The sequence below is a fragment of the Ranitomeya variabilis genome, chromosome 4, assembly GCF_051348905.1.
Source record: "Ranitomeya variabilis isolate aRanVar5 chromosome 4, aRanVar5.hap1, whole genome shotgun sequence".
Taxonomy (NCBI): domain Eukaryota; kingdom Metazoa; phylum Chordata; class Amphibia; order Anura; family Dendrobatidae; genus Ranitomeya; species Ranitomeya variabilis.
The window spans coordinates 97,383,299-97,398,656 of record NC_135235.1 but is presented as its reverse complement, the minus strand read 5'-3'; the positions used below and the strand labels follow the sequence as shown (position 1 = coordinate 97,398,656).

The following is a 15,358-nucleotide window of genomic DNA, read 5'->3' as shown; positions in this document are numbered from 1 at the left end:
GTGAAAAGATGAACCAAGTGGTGATCGACTTATTGAAGACATTGCCTGTAGAAGAACGGAATTTGTGGCCAACAAAGTTGCCCAACCTGGTAGACATGTACAACCACATCCCAGTGAATTCTACCAACTGCACTCCGGCGTACCTGATGCGAGGAAGGTCTAGCAAGTTGCCCGTTGATCTGGACATGGGGGTTCTAACCCCCGAAGATACCTCGCCGGATGCCGATTGGGATACGGAGAGGCAGCAAAGGTACCGCAAAGTACAGGAATGCGTGGAAAGAAGTCTCGCTCAGGCCAGGCAAAAACAGGAAAGGGACTACAACCAGCATGCTCCTGCGATTCCCTTGCCACCCGGTGAGCAGGTACTCAAGCGGAAGAGAAGGCTACACAAGCTTGACGACCAATGGGAAGCGGAACCGAATACCATCCTGCCGTGCGATTTCGACAATATTAAAGTCTGTCTCATCAGCAAAGATGGAGGGGAAACCTCAACGGCAATATCCAGAGACCACCTTAAGGTATGCCCTGATAAGTTGAGGGAGAAGGAAACAGATCCAAGAGCCTCTCCACCTGTAGAAGACGAGAAGATGATACACACTGTTCTTGGCGATTTTCCCCAGTCTTGGACTCAAATAAATCAGGCCATCGTGGTACCTGTCTTAACGTTTCGTCAACCGAACCCGCCTGAACTATACGTGGTGCCAGATCCTCCGGACCCGCAATCACCACAGACCCCGCCGGACGATGCCAAGCCCACCGTCGGACCGGCGGAGCTTCCCTCGGCTATCGGTGAATCTGCCGTACCCACTGTTGGTAGCAGCAGCTGAGAGATCCAGCATGCCAGTGCTACCCAGACTCACTAGAAGCGTAGCTAGAAGGCAGTGCACTACACCAGTGGTAGCGAGCATAGCGAGCCCTGCTAGGCCAATAGCAACCCCTGCACTACGGAGGTCTACACGTAGTACCAAGAATCAAACTCCCCTTCGCTACAAAACTTGCAGGTATTAACTTAAGTTGCTAATTGTATTTGTGTAAATATCTTTGTTACAAGTTTAAAAATGGACAACGGAGCAATGGACAGTGAATTGCTCAAAAACTCTCAAAAGGGACCCCTTTGTTTACCCGGGGTCCCTGCTGTTTTAAAGTTACAACCACTGAACTGAGAGTCATGAACTGTGCATGACCAAACTTTTGCAACGTTCAAGCGTCCTCACCTCCCATAAAGGGAAGCACTGTTATATATTCACTTGTTCATAGCATTTACTTGTTTATAGTGTTTCAAAAATTTTGTGTGTTTTCTAATAACATGTAATGTTGTTTATTTCTTCCCAGTCCGGGAGTACTGGATTTAACTGGGGGGGAGTGCAGCGCCCCAGAGTCCTGGTCGTTGCAGTAATGTCGCTCTGCCACTAAGGGGAGTGATGTTACATCTGATTGCACTAAAAGAGTTCACCTGACCAGGTATCACAGACACACACTACACTACACACTCCGGCCACCAGGGGGGGTGGCTCTATCTATTAGGCCACTCCTCACACTTTGGTAAAACTGGGGGTTGGACAGAAAGTCAGGGAGAGAGCAGCTAGGGAGAGCTGGAGAGAGGACCTGTCAGGGGTGGGATCCTGACAGCGGCCTAGGACAGACAGAACGTTACGGAGCCGTGCTTGAGTGTTACAGTGGCAGACTCCTAAGAAAGGACACGAAAGCGGAGTATATTGCGGAGAAGTGAGAAGCGAGATCACAGCGCAGAGGAGATAGAACCAGAAGGAGTCGTGCCCTTAAGACCGTAGCAACATCCTTCTGAGGCGTGTAGCCGGTGGCCGGAGCACCGAGGAAGTAAGGTACTCTATGTATTACTTCAAACAGTGGCAGGACAGTTAACTATAGGTTGGCTGTCTCACCTAAATCACCTACGAAGACAAAGGAGGCAATTGTGGGAGAGGGGCGACTCTAGGGTCCCAGAATAACTCCAGGCCTACCCCGTCATACGGGTGCGTCCTAGCCATATCATCTGGGGGACGGAGAGAGAGAGAGAACATCAGAAACAGACACAGCAGTTGTGAGGACTATCCCATGGTGCTCAGCAGGGAAGAACTACAACACACAGGCGCTAGAAGGTAGGCACTGATTTCCACCTGCAAAGGGAACTCTGGATGTGGCTTCGGACCGGCCGGTCTCAGCCAGCCCTGTTAGCAGTGCTCTGGATTGAGGATCCTGAAGCCTTCAGTAAAGAGGTAAAGAGACTGCAACCCTGTGTCCTCGTTATTCATCGCGACCTGCACCACGCACCACCATCACACCTTTTCATTGGACGCCCCTTAGCAGGGTCACGGACCGGGTCTAGCCACCGTGACAACCCAGGACCGAGACAGATAGGCCCGGTACCGAGTACCCCGCGGCCCTGCGTCTGGGGGCACTCCACATACATTATTACATTATGCCACTCCACATTATAATTCTGGGAGTAGGACCTGTATAGTGCTCATACCCGATACTTAATAAATCAAGATGTTTTAACATGTTTAAGTCCACACCTTTTCCTTCTTTTGGTTGCATTTCCAATGATGAGGAGTGTATTTGTGTATATATAATTGCATTAATTAAACAGAAAAGAAAGAACATGTAAAATGATATTGTGTAAAAAAAAAAAAAAGCTTAATTTTTTGGCTAAAACTTTGACCCAAGGAAAGCCTGAGACACACAACACCTCCTAAAAATAAAAGCACAAGTTTTGCAATGTTCTTACATACCACTTATGCCTATTTCTACGTACACATATTGTCTCATATTGCACATACAGTAGCTAAATAGGTTCCTATGATGCTGGATGTTTTAGTCATTATACCCACATCCTTAGCCATAATGCTAAGCTTCTGCGTTTTGCATGTCTTCTAAAATATTCTATCCATGGCAAACATTTACAGTCATGGCGTGATCTACCAACATTTCTACACTAGGACCCCTGCCTATCACTAGAACAGGAGCCTTGACTCTCCCCTTGTGAAGAGTCATAGCATACTTTTACTTAAAAACCAGATAGATGATAACTGGTAGGTCAATGAGGGTTTAACTACTTAGATCTTGTGTCCTCCTTTCTCCAGCAATCCGACAGATAATGAATGGAGCACAGGTCTGACATTCCCACCTAAACTCTATTCAAAGTGGGGCTCTGCAGATCCCTGTTACCAGGATTCCTAAATTTGAGATGTTGGAGGTTCCCAGCCTTTGTTCCCTCAATAATCAGTAAGTTATCCCTATCCTATGGATAATAGATGATAACTTAGCATTTTAGTAGTTAAACCTTTTAGATCTGAATATTGGGAGTTTATCTAAAAATTCTCCTAGGTATTGCATTCCAGAGAACTAGTGCAGCATGAGGAAAGTCTTGGAGGCGGAAGTAAAAGGTTGGGATTATGAAAAAAAAACTCATCTTAGACCACTGGCATAATGTAGAGTATCAAAAAGATGGAGGACATGTAGGGAGGTGAAGCACTATGCCAATGTCTCATTCCCTGAAGTGGATCTGCCAGTGTTCTGTCTTCCTTTTTTCGTGGCGTCTTTTACCTATATCTTCTATTATAGAGAGTGGACAGCTTCCAAACACCTACTTGGCCTGTGACAGCATGAATGCAAATTCTATACTTGCAGTTACGTGCTTGCCCGGCATTGGAGAATCCTGACAGCGTGCACACTTCACACTGTGAAGATTCACAAGTCTGCAATCACATAGAATAACTGCAGACTTGAATCTCAAACCTGGACAACCACTGTAAATTTGGCTGTCAGCAATTGAAAGCAGCATCTAAGTGGTTAAACAGAAGTGATCTGAACCAGCTCTTGCATAACATAGACTGTTCCTGCTGTGTATGGAGCAGACTCAGCTCCTAAGCCCACTCCATATACATGCACCCACACCAAAATCTATATTTTGGCTATGTTAGTAAAATTACATTTTGGTGAATTTTTGATGTTGCAGATTTTCTTCACTTGTATTACTCGTGTTTATTTATAAGCATTTGTATCACATTTTTGATGCTGTGTTTTTTGTCTCTTTTTACAAGTTTTAAATAAAGCTGCTTTTGTTCTTGATGCTTCTTGGTATTTGGCTTTATTCATATAGTCATGTGCGGATCACAAACATTTTTGATGCGTTTCTGCCATGGAAGCTGTCATGAACAACCACTACCGCCTCCACCGATTTGTCCCAAGCACCAATCGCTCATGACACATGTGCCTTCTATAAAGGGGACTACGCTACCCCCTCCACTCACCTATCACAATAGGATGACAATGAGCTGAGCGCACCCTACACTTTTCACTGTCACCACTCGTCATTTGATAGGCTAGCGAGACACCTGCTCTGGGTCACACACTAGTACACACACCACCCAGCTTTCCTGAGTACCTGATAGGTACTGTTCTTGCACTCTGGCATACATAGGGTAACACAACCAAGCTGGGGACTGGGCCATGCTGTAGACTAGTCAGACAGGTGGTCCCCGGCAGCTTCCCCTGCTCACTTCCCCGGATTGACAGGTATCTGCCTATGTGTGTGTAAGCCACCAGGAACCCACATGTCTGACTAGTCCACAGCACGGCCCAGTCACCGGTGGCTATTACAGTGTGCAGTGTTTCACAGTCAAACATACCTGGCTTAGCTCATATAGCCACAGGCTGGGCAGCATCAGATGTCAGTTTCCCTTTAAGTAAACCATCAATTATTTTGAATGCTCCCATGTTGACTACATGAGGTGATGTGCGGTAAAAAGCACTACAAACATGCACTCTCCAGGCATTTAATAGTGTAAAATAGTTGTACACAAATATAAAGTTATTGGATCCAAAGGGCATATGCCAGGGCCCATTGCACTCAGGAGGATCGCCTTGTCGTTGGCTGCTGGGCATGCATGACGTGGCCAAATTATGGGCTAAGTATCTCCATTTTTTCCTATTTTCTCAAGCAGTAATGCAATTCAGAAGTCATATATTTCATGTTTACAAGCTATACCGCCACAGAGTGCAGCTTTATTTGTTACCTATATAGAACTAGATTCCGGGGTAAAAGCTTTGATGAATCGGGGTTTATGTTCGGATATGCAACAATCTGTTATTATATTGTATCAGTGCTTTTTAAAATTAAAAATAAATTATTAAAAAAGTCCTGATAAAAAAATGTCCTATCATTTTTTGTCTACAGCTCCAATGAAGACATATGCATCCCCATGGTAACAGACAGAGGAAATACTTTATTAGAAAGCACAGAGGGTGACACAAGTGGCCCTTTTTGTCCTTGGCAACAAAACATAGCACCGTAATAGGGGACTCGGTGTGACCTATGCGTCCTCTCCATATTTGCTGCTGTATTAGGGACTTACTTGAACAGTAATAGCTGATAATTTCCTGCATTACAATATGACGCAATCCTACAATTCATATATTTCCAGATATATGGGAGGTATATTTAGCAATCATACACATCTCCAGCAAAAATAAAGAAAATGCATCTATAAATGGTATAAAGTGACCGAATTCAAGGGTTATCCCCTTCACTGAGGATAGATCATTAATATAGTGACACTACTGATCAGCTGTTTAAAGGGGCCGCACCACTCCTGCCAGTACCCCATCAATCAGCTGTTTTTAGCTCTGACGACTGCTGGATGTAAACACTGAACAGAGTTCATAAGAGCTAATGGCAGCTGATCAGTGTGTTTTCGGGGTGACGGCCCCACACCAATCTCATGTTGAGGATCTATCCTCCTGAAAGGTCGTCAATATCAAATGGCTGGACAACCCCTTTAAGTAACTCCTTGGTATTGCTGTTTTGTCTCATTTATGTGATCAAACAACCACAAATGTAATTTTATTGACCTGTCCTAAGAATAAGTCCGGAATTTTAAACAAGTGGATGACCCTCTTAAGATATTTTGAATCGTGATTGATGACCCTCTGCTTAGGTTGGCCAGATCGCCGCTCCCTATGAGTATTGTTAACCAGTACAAGTCCTATCTTATTAACACATGTGCCAAGATTTTACCAAATAAGCGAAAGGGGCGTAATGTAGTGAGCATGTCCTATTCTTCTATAGGTGGAAGAGCCGGTCACCACCAGGAAGAGGCTCATTCTGGTCTCGGCATGGGGCACATCTGACAATACTTCCCCTACTGAATATCGCTCTTTGCTACTATTTTATATTTATTAATATTCACAATTTCTTAGAATTTAGTGGTCTCTAATCTGATGTTTCTTACTTGATTAACAAGTGGAAATGTTAGAATAAAACATATTATAGTATGTTCCCTGCCTTTGCCTTATGTAGTCTGCAGTTTATGGCAATCTGTAGTCCTTGCTTAGACTGTAGGCTCCAAGCTGCCATAAAAATAGCTAAAATCTGAATTCCATGTTTCCCGATAGACACAAGGCACACAAACTTATAAGGAGAAATTCTGATAATCTAATATATAAAGTATCAGAGAACTATTGTAATAAAGCAGGAACTGACACCTCCAGAACTGCTTAGCACTTACTATGTGGTGTCATTCTGTAGCCCACTACAAGACTTGGGTCACACCACCATTTTCTCTCCATCCGAGAAAATCGGTCCAATTATGTTAATCACAATCTGATCAGAGTGTGATCCAATTTTCTCAGAGGTGTAAAGAAATTAAAAAAAGTTTCTCTGCCTTCTCTACCATGACAGTCTGTGAAAATCGGACCAAACTCGGATGTCATAGACTTGAATGGCCAAGTGCCTTCCGATGCTTGGAGGCAAATCGTGCATGCTGGGATTTGTTTCCTCAGACCACTCAGTCTGAGGAAAAAATTGGACATGCGCACAGCCCCATAGAATAACATGGGTACGAGTGCTATGTGTCAAGAGCATGAGCTCTGAGGGTAAGTTCACATGGATTTGCTGAAGACACTTTGGACGCAGAGAAGTCCATAAGAACGCAGCGGCCAGTCCATACGAAATCATGTGGATCCTGCTGATTTCTTGGAACATACTTCAGCCCTACAGCAGGTGATTCTCTGGCCCCTGCACATCCCGGCCTCCTGTGCCACCAATCCAGCTCATGTGGGCACCATGGTCTTTACTGGCTGTAGTGATCACATGGGACAGAGCTTCTGCACAGCAGGCCGGGATGTGCAGAGATTGGCACAGAAGCCCTACTGGGGCAGAGGAATCACTGGTGGAGGGGAGTATAGATATCACTTTCATTTAAATTTTATTTAATGTCTGCACTTATGGATTTTGCTGAGGGTCACCACTAGTGTTGAGCATTCCGATACCGCAAGTATCGGGTATCGGCCAATACTTGCGGGTATCGGAATTCCGATACCGAGATCCGATACTTTTGTGATATCGGGAATCGGTATCGGGATTAATAGCAATGTGTAAAATAAAGAATTAAAATAAAAAATATTGCTATACTCACCTCTCCGACGCAGCCTGCACCTCACCGAGGGAACCATGTGACCGCGACGCGACCAATCACAAGCCGTGACGTAATTTTCAAATCCTGAATGCCTAGAATTAGGCATTCAGGACCTGAAAATTACGTCACGGCTTGTTGTGATTGGTCGCGTCGCGGTCACATGGGCGGCACGCGACCAATCACAAGCCGTGACGTCACGGAAGGCAGTAAACGCGCGCATTTTAAGCAAAGAAGGCTGCCGGTTCCCTCGGTAAGGTGCAGGCTGCGTCGGAGAGGTGAGTATAGCAATATTTTTTATTTTAATTCTTTATTTTACACAGTAATATGGATCCCAGGGCCTGAAGGAGAGTTTCCTCTCCTTCAGACCCTGGGAACCATCAGGGATACCGTCCGATACTTGAGTCCCATTGACTTGTATTGGTATCGGGTATCGGTATCGGGTTAGATCCGATACTTTGCCGGTATCGGCCGATACTTTCCGATACCGATACTTTCAAGTATCGGACGGTATCGCTCAACACTAGTCACCACATATCGCCGCAAGTTATTTCAAATTTATTGCGGATTTTACCCACGAACAAGTGTGTATGGGGAAAACCCACAATAAATCTGCATTATCAACATAGGCAAAAGTAACACGCCGAAGATTAAAAAAAATAGCAAAACAGGTCTGCAAATAAAATAAAAAGTAAAAGTGTAGATAAGATTGTAAAACTAAATTCTGTTGACGATTTTCCATCCAAATATCTGGAGAGCAAATCCGACCAAAAAGAGTTAGTCAGAATGGATTCGCCAGTCCTGGATCCCTAAGAATCGCCTCTTACCTAACGATCTCCCCTGCTCCTCTTCTGATTAGCCGGCCTAATGCGGCATCATAGTTATGAGGCACTAATGACGTCAGGTCAAATAAGTGTCGTCAGGTAAGAGGTAATTCTAGAGAAGTCTGTCCAGCAGCCGCAGATTGATTCTCGCCAACTCTACTCCTAAAAGTACACTCAACTTCAGTCTGACGAGACAGAAAACAATAATGTCACATTCAGCCACAAAGAGTTAAACAGCACCCCTGATTTCCCATTCCGATACTACGTGACGAGCGGGTCATGAACTGTTCTGGGATATGATTCATAGACGCTTTACATCTACAGGATGGAAAACCCCTTTGGGTGTCAGAGCCGATGTCGGAAACATGCAGATAGATGCTCCTCTCCTGTAGTGCAGACCGCCCACGTAAAACGTGTAGTCAGTGACATCCACTACGCTGCTCCATGGCTCAGGTGAAAATGAGCAGCATTGGTAGACACGCCACTGATCTCACATCCTTTATGGTAATACTGACATCTTACATAACAGCTCCCAGGCTACTAATACCCCACTGAATGGGAGGCCAGCCCCCTGTAACATGCCTCCGGCAGCATCTACTGATTGTGCTGCCTCCAAGTCAGCAAGCTCAACACATTAGGACCTGCGTCAGCATCTGAGATGGAGACTTATTGGCTTCTTCCTCCTCCTCCTCCTCCAGAAATAGATACAATTGCAATGTGATACAATGTAGCAAGCGGTGGATATTAAACGGCATATATAGAAGTTACATTGTCCCACTTTCTGCACCATTCGAGCGTGTGCATCACTGAGCATCCAACGCTAACGTCAGCACAGCAGTTTGTTATGAAACACGAGCAGAGCAAATAGGAACGAAGGGTGCGTGTTCATCCTCGCCGACACAACGTCAACTTGTCCTGTGTACTGGAATGTCAAATACCCGCGTAACAGAACTTGGGGTCATAATACGGGGGATGTCAAGCATCCAGAAACTTACCGGAATCTTTAGTAAAGCCCGAAAGTGTGCGGTGAATCATGGTGTTTCCTCATTAGACCCTGCAGCACACACACACAGAATTCACGCTGCTGGGCTGGATCTGTGTGACTTCTTTGTGGGCGTGCACGGCATTAAAGATACAGACTCTGATTATCAGAGCCATGAGCCCCTACATCCACAAGTTCTCACCAAGGCAGGAATCTAACGTACGGATTTGGGGAACGCAGCAGAATATAATACAGGTCCGATCTGGGAAAATCTCTCCAGAGTATTATAGGAGGCATTCTCCATCATAAAAATGTGTCAACTGAAAATAAATTAGGCACAAGGTATCAAATCGGGATAAGACATCATTCAGACGATCGTGCATCACATGCGCGCTGTATGTATTTCGCGGATAGAACACATATCGTTATAGTCTATGCGACTCTTCACGTCTGTGTTTTTACATCAGTGTATGGTCCGTGCCCTATCCATCATTAACATTGTAAAAAATATAAATTTTGCCTTTTTTTTTTCATATGTGAAAAATGGTGAAACACTGAAGGTAAAAAGTGACCCACTGACCAAACACTGATGGTAACAAGTGACCCACTGACCAAACACTGATGGTAACAAGTGACCCACTGACCAAACACTGATGGTAACAAGTGACCCACTGACCAAACACTGATGGCAGCAAGTGACCCACTGACGAAACACTGATGGTAACAAGTGACCCACTGACCAAACACTGATGGTATCAAGTGACCCACTGACCAAACTCTGATGGTAACAAGTGACCCACTGACCAAACACTGATAGTAACAAGGGACTTACTGACCAAACACAGAAGGTAACAAGTGACCCACTCACCAAACACTGAAGGTAACAAGTGACCAACTGACCAAACACTGATGGTAACAAGTGACCCACTGACCAAACACTGATGGTAACAAGTGACCCCCTGACCAAACACTGATGGTAACAAGTGACCCCCTGACCAAACACTGATGGTAACAAGTGACCCACTGACCAAACATTGATGGTAACAAGTGACCCACTGACCAAACACTGATGGTAACAAGTGACCCCCTGACCAAACACTGATGGTAACAAGTGACCCACTGACCAAACACTGATGGTAACAAGTGACCCACTGACCAAACACTGATGGTAACAAGTGACCCCCTGACCAAACACTGATGGTAACAAGTGACCCACTGACCAAACACTGATGGTAGCAAGTGACCCACTGACCAAACACTGATGGGTACAAGTGACCCACTGACCAAACACTGATGGAACAAGTGACCCCCTGACCAAACACTGATGGTAACAAGTGACCCACTGACCAAACACTGATGGTAACCAGTGATCCACTGACCAAACATTGATTGTAACAAGTGACCCACTGCCCAAACACTGATGGTAACAAGTGACCCACTGACCAAACACTGATGGTAAAAAGTGACCCACTGACCAAACACTGATGGTAAAAAGTGACCCACTGACCAAACACTGATGGTAACAAGTGACCCACTGACCAAACACTGATGGTAAAAAGTGACCCACTGACCAAACACTGATGGTAAAAAGTGACCCACTGACCAAATACTGATGGTAGCAAGTGACCCCCTGACCAAACACTGAAGGTAACAAGTGACCAACTGACCAAACACTGATGGTAACAAGTGACCCCTGACCGAAACACTGATGGTAACAAGTGACCCCTTGACCAAACACTGATGGTAACAAGTGACCCCCTGACCAAACACTGATGGTAACAAGTGACCCACTGACCAAACACTGATGGTAACAAGTGACCCACTGACCAAACATTGATGGTAACAAGTGACCCACCGACCAAACACTGAAGGTAACAAGTGACCCACTAACCAAACACTGAAGTAACAAGTGACCCACTGACCAAACACTGATGGTAACAAGTGACCCACTGACCAAACACTGATGGTAACAAGTGACCCACTGACCAAACACAGAAGGTAACAAGTGACCCACTGACCAAACACTGATGGTAACAAGTGACCCACTGACCAAACACTGATGGTAAAAAGTGACCCACTGACCAAACACTGATGGTAACAAGTGACCCACTGACCAAACACTGAAGGTAACAAGTGACCCACTGACCAAACACTGAAGGTAACAAGTGACCCACTGACCAAAGACAGATGGTAGCAAGTGACCAACTGACCAAACACAGATAAAACATGGATCCACAACACTGATGACATTCATACTGATTTCTGCATAAGAGGAAAATCTCAGGCATATGAATGAGGTCTTAGGGATAGTTTGGTTAGATTTTTTTAGTAGGGGATGATAGCTGCAATTATAGAATTTTTAATATATTTGCATCTCAATGAAAATATATAAAGAAAAAAAATGCCTACTGTCTTGTTAAACATGTTTTATTTATTTTTAATATTTTTTTATTTTTACTATGTTAAAGTTTTTGATTTTATTAGTTTTTACAATTATTTACAAAAAAAAGCTTGAAATCTTGCAGTACTGAGACTCGTAATTGGCTGATTCTACCTGTTCTGTATAGATCAGAACACAACAAAAATATGCAATACTAAAAATCCAATTACAAAATAATTTTATTCAATTACCAACATTACAAATATAAAGACATATTAAAAGTCAAGTCCATAAAGAGAGGAGAAAGCAGCAAAAATGTTGACCCCGGGGTTAGGCAGATATAAGTACAAAATCAAAGGCTAGGTACTGTACTTTAATTAATACCTGCATTGTATAGATAAAAAGACCAAGATGTCTCCTTTGTAATGAAGCTCCTCTATTCTAAAGGTACCGTCACACTAAACGATATCGCTAGCGATCCGTGACGTCACCGCTGTGCTGTTAGGGCCGGAGCTCAGTCAGTGTCAGGAAGCAGACGGCAGGGGATGCGCAGGTGAGCATGTACTGTTTGTTTTTTTTACTTTTACGCTGGTAACCAGGGTAAACATCGGGTTACTAAGCGCGGCCCTGCGCTTAGCAACCCGATGTTTACCCTGGTTACCCGGGGACCTCGGCATCGTTGGTCGCTGGAGAGCGGTCTGTGTGACAGCTCTCCAGCGATCAAACAGCGACGCTGCAGCGATCGGCATCGTTGTCGCTATTGCTGCAGCGTCGCTTAATGTGACGGTACCTTTACAATCCTGGGGAGGGGTTCTCACAGTTGGGTCCCCACCAAGTACTAATTAATGGCTATTCCTAAAGACATGTCAACATTAACAAAGGTTGGAAAACTCCTTTTAAGAGGACCTGTCAGCAGGAAATTCAACCCCTAACTAAAGGCATGAGTGTAAAGCCAGTTTAATGCTTACTACAAAAGGGGAAAGGCAGACAGCACAGTGAGGCTGGGAGTGCAGTGCCTGCCCCATTACGATTCAATATTCATGAATGGATTTATAAAAAATGCCCCAATGAAATACTCTAAGCAAGCAATGAATATTATGGGCATTAAATGCGCTTTAGGCCGGTTTCACACGTCAGTGGCTCCGGTACGTGAGGTGACAGTTTCCTCCCGTACCGGAGACACTGACACACGTAGACCCATAAAAATCAATGCATCTGTTCAGATGTCATTGATTTTGTGCGGACCGTGTGCGGACCGTGTCTCCGTGTGCCAAACACGGAGACATGTCAGTGTTCGTGGGAGCGCACGGATTACACGGACCCAATAGAGTCAATGGGTCCGTGTAAAACACGGACCTCACACGGACATTCTCCGTCTGGGGTCCGTGTGCGTGCAGGAGACAGCGCTACAGTAAGCGCTGTCCCCCCCACATGGTGCTGAAGCCGCCATTCATATGTTCCCTGTAGCAGCGTTTGCTACAGAGAAAATATGAATGATAGTGTTTAAAATAAAGATCCATGTGTCCGCCGCCCCCCACCCCCTGTGCGCCCCCCCCGCTGGTCAGAAAATACTCACCCGGATCCCCCGTCGGCAGTCGCTCCTTCCTGGTCTGGCCGCGGCTTCTCTACTGTATGCGGCCGATTACACTCATGAATATGTGGCTCCACCTCCAATAGGGGCGGAGCCGCCTATTCATGAGTGTAAATGAGCGGCCCCACGTGACCGCATACAGTAAGCCGCGGCCAGACCAGGAAGGAGCGACTGCCGACGGGGGATCCGGGTGAGTATTTTCTGACCAGCGGGGGGGGGCGCACAGGGGGTGGGGGGGCGGCGGACACATGGATCTTTATTTTTAACACTATTCTTCATATTTTCTCTGCAGCAAACGTTACTGCAGAGAGGATATGAATCGCAGCTTCAGCACCATGCAGAGTGGGTACCACACGCTCCGTGTGGTACCCACTCGCCATACGGGCGGCACACGTGTGCCGCAGGTATGGCCTCCGTGAGTTCCCAGGCACACGGACACGGATAACTCCGGTACCGATTTATTCCGGTACCGGAATTATCTGGACGTGTGGGACAGCCCTTATGCTGTAGACAGTGGTCTGAAACACGATTCCATTTTTCCTTAACCCCTTCATGACCCAGCCTATTTTGACCTTAATGACGTGGCCATTTTTTGCAATTCTGACCAGTGTCCCTTTATGAGGTAATAACTCAGAAACGCTTCAATGGATCCTAGCGATTCTGAGATTATTTTTTCGTGACATATTGGGCTTCATGTTAGTGGTAAATTTAGGTCAATAGTTTTTGTATTTATTTGTGAAAAAAAAGGAAATTTGGCAAAAATTTTGAAAATTTTGCAATTTTCACATTTTGAATTTTTATTCTGTTAAACCAGAGAGTTATGTGACACAAAATAGTTAATAAATACCATTTCCCACATGTCTACTTTACATCAGCACAATTTTGGAAGCAAATTTTTTTTTTAATAGGAAGTTATATGGGTTAAAATTTTACCAGCGATTTCTCATTTTTGCCACAAAATTTACAAAACCATTTTTTTTTAGGGACCACCTCACATTTGAAGTCAGTTTGAGGGGTCTATATGGCTGAAAATACCAAAAAGTGACACCATTCTAAAAACTGCACCCCTCAAGGTGCTCAAAACCACATTCAAGAAGTTTATTAACCCTTGAGGTGTTTCATAGCAGCAGAAGCAACATGGAAGGAAAAAATGAACATTTAAGTTTTTAGTCACAAAAATGGTTTTTAGCAACAATTTTTTTATTTTCCCAAGGGTACAAGGGTAAGCTGGACCCTGAAAGTTGTTGTACAATTTGTCCTGAGTACGCCGATACCCCATATGTGGGGAAGAAACACTGTTTGGGTGCAAAAACCCCTCAAAGAGTGGGGATTCACTCTTTGGTTCTGGGCGCGGCTATTTAATGTGGGCAGTTCCTGGATTTGGTGTCGGTGATACTTCCGTATACTCGGTTTGTGGTTGCTGACCCAGGTGACTCGACCATAAACGTTGTGCCTCTCTGCATGTGTGCTTTGCTGTGTATGACCCGGTTCATCCCCTGACTTTTGCCTCTGTATCCTGCCTTGTACTGCCCAGTCCTTCCTGGTTATCTGACCCCTTGGCTTGTCTCTGTTTACTCTCTGTCCTATCCCCTGGTACCATGCTCTCATCTGGCTTTTGACCCTGGGCTATCCTTTGACTACGTTATCTTGCTGTGCCCTGTCACCACGCGATCAGCTGCCTTCCCTGTCCTCTCGCGTGGTGACTCCGCCCCCTGGTCATGTGACTGCTTAGTTCCAGGTTCTGTGCTCACTGCTTAGTCTCAGGTCCTTGCGTACTGTTCCTCCACTCCCTTCGCTCGTTCACGTGCCCCCCTGATAGCGCCCCCTAGTTTGCGCCAGTGACACCATTGGTGTCATCACACTAGCCTTCCACCTACCCTTCAGCCTTTAGGTGTCCTGATTTCTTGCAAACCAAACACTAACATGTTTCTTTTAAATTACATTTATTTTTGGGTAGATCTTCAATTTTTAAAGTAGATTATGCTTTGACTAACCCACTGCTGCATACACTTTCTGTCTTTCACTTATACTCATCTGCAAGCGAAAATTTCCTCTGACATACTGAAATGTAAGCTCATAATCTGGGAGTGCCTCTAGTGCAGTTACAAGTGTGTCATAGCTGTCTGGTAGACCGCTTAGTAGTAGTGC

At 45.0% G+C, this 15,358-nt stretch overlaps 1 protein-coding gene across 4 annotated transcripts in view; it reads right to left on the bottom strand.

Annotated features, from left to right (window-relative positions):
* PCGF5 (polycomb group ring finger 5) overlaps nucleotides 1-15,358 on the bottom strand; it is a 114,183-nt gene that overhangs the window by 66,174 nt on the left and 32,651 nt on the right. For 3 of the 4 annotated variants that reach the window (XR_013214508.1, XM_077258954.1, XM_077258958.1), the window contains exon 1: nucleotides 9,253-9,364. The exons of the other annotated variant lie outside the window; for it this stretch is intronic. The gene's annotated coding sequence lies outside the window, so the exon portion shown is untranslated. Of the gene's footprint in view, nucleotides 1-9,252; nucleotides 9,365-15,358 lie in introns of those variants that run through there. 4 annotated transcript variants of the gene reach the window in all.